Here is a 2,380-nt window from a genome sequence, read left to right as displayed (position 1 = left end):
TCCGTCTTTCATAGCAGCTTCTTTCCTTCAGTTTGTTTGGTGCAAACATTAGGCTTGCAGGCCTGTAATTTATGTGATCACTATTTAAAACGCGACATTACGCTTGCTACTTTCCGCTGCCTCTGGGGGGGGGGAGAGAAGACTTAAAGAGTTCCATCTTTATGATGAAGCCTTTGGCAAAATGTGGCTTGTTACCAGCTAGCTTCTGCGTAAAAAAGAAGATTGGAGGAATCTACATTAGTTCATCTACCAAGCTCCAGAGAATCCTTAAACTCCTGTGGGACTCCTAAAACTGGGAGACTGTGATACACAAATCTGTCTGCGTGCTCCCACTGCCGAACTGGAAACACAGTTGGAGTCCAATAAGTTAGATGAATATCTGTTTAATGCATTGAAACAGGGAATACAGGGCTGAGTACCTTGGCACCTCAGCCATTCCGAAGCTGTGTTCTGCCATAGCCAGGAAGGGCGGGAGGTCTTATACCCCAAATGATGTCACATATAGTTTACACATTAAAGAATCTCTAATTGGTACCAAGCAGTTACCATCATACAAGCACCATTCGACTTTAAACCTTACTATTGGTCACGTATGTCAGTGACTGTATTTGCTTATCTGCTCTTCATAGCAATGGGAACATTAGGGAACACTGGAATCCTTTCTGACCTTAGTGAAGGTAGTCCCTTCCCTTGTTTTTGGGGAGGTGGGTGATAAGGGTTGTGATTTGCATTCAACTTCGCTCTTGACCTCCTTGCAGCTTCTTGAATACGCATCCCATTCTTATTGCATCCTAATTCTATCCCCGCCCTTCACTACCCAAGGGAGTCTCAGAGCAGCTTACAAACTCCTTTTCCCTCCCCCTCCCCACAACAGACACCCCCTGTGAGGTGGGTGGGGCTGAGAGAGCTCTGGCAGAAACTGCTCTTTTTCAAGAACAGCTCTTGTCAGAACTACGGCTTGCCCAAGGTCATCCAGCCAGGTGCAAGTGGAGGAGTGGGGAATCAAACCCGGTTCTCCCAGATTAGAGTCCGCGCACTTAACCATGACACCAAAGTGGCTCTATATAGCTTTGTATATATTCTGCTATAAATTACTCTAATCAGAAGAATCTAGGTTACATACCAAGATCTGGATCTATTATAACTAAACTTTCAAAGGCACAGTGACAGCTGTCAACCTACAAACATGTCACAGGAAACGTCAGAACCCACATTCAGAAATCGCATTAATTTCCCCCTTGTCCTACAACTGTGTCCCATACTATTGCACTTTCTGATGGATGAGCTGATAAAGCTTAACTATCCAGGGCTCCTTTTGTAGCAGGAACTCCTTTGCATATTAGGCGACACATCCCTAACGTGGCCAATCCGCCAAGAGCTTACAGAGCTCTTCTTACAGGGGCTACTGTAAGCTCTTGGAGGATGGGCTACATTACAGGCGTGTTGCCTAATATGCAAAGGCGTTCCTGCTACAAAGAGAGCCCTGATATCTGTGTCCTGTGGGTAAAACAGGCCTCGTTATATTTAATAGGCCTTGTTACATTTTACCTTTAAAGCCCTATATGACCAGGGTCTGACGTACCTGAGGGACCGCCTTTCCCCATACATACCCCAGAGAGCACTACGCTCAGGGGCCCAACATCGCTTAGTGATCCCAGGCCCCAGGGAGGCCAGGCTTGTGGCAACCAGGGCCAGGGCGTTTTCGGTGGCGGCCCCTACCTGGTGGAACGAGCTCCCGGAGGAGATCAGGGCCCTGCAGGACGTTTCACAGTTCCACAGGGCCTGCAAGACGGAGCTCTTCTGCCAGGCTTTTAATTCGGAGCCACCGCCACCACCAACTATCTTGTGGTAACAACGGGGTGATGGGTTGGCCCACTACAAAGATCTAGCTACAGTATTGCGATGGATCGGTGCCGTTGAAGCGGGCTTTTGGGTAACATCTGTTATGCCAATAAAGATTTATGCAAGAGAGAGGGGGTAACATCTATCGGTCACCATCTTGATTTGACCAAATTGGTGACGTCACTGAGCACTTTATTATTGTTCAATACGGCTGTTTTAAATGTTTTCTATTTGGCACATGGTGCCCCTGTTTGTAAGCCGCCCTGAGGCCCGGGGCGGGATAGAAGCTAAATAAATAAATAAGTAAATGTCATGCTGTTTCAATTGCCTGGGACGGCGTGTGTCCCCTTTGCAACCTATATCCTCATTCCATTTGGACCGCAACTAATTTAAGGCTTCCGGTGGTTTATTGTTGAGCCCCTTCTGGTTTTGCCCCGCGCCCCTCCTCCTCCTCCTCCTCCTGCCAAGGGGGCGGTCGGGGTCGCGGGCGCCTGCTGAGCCCCGGAAGTGCTGTCCGGCGGCCCCTGGGAAGGGGCCG

This window comes from Gekko japonicus, unplaced genomic scaffold (genome assembly GCF_001447785.1).
Source record: "Gekko japonicus isolate JY-2015 unplaced genomic scaffold, Gekko_japonicus_V1.1 scaffold1794, whole genome shotgun sequence".
Classification (NCBI taxonomy): domain Eukaryota; kingdom Metazoa; phylum Chordata; class Lepidosauria; order Squamata; family Gekkonidae; genus Gekko; species Gekko japonicus.
This window is presented reverse-complemented; position numbering follows the sequence as displayed.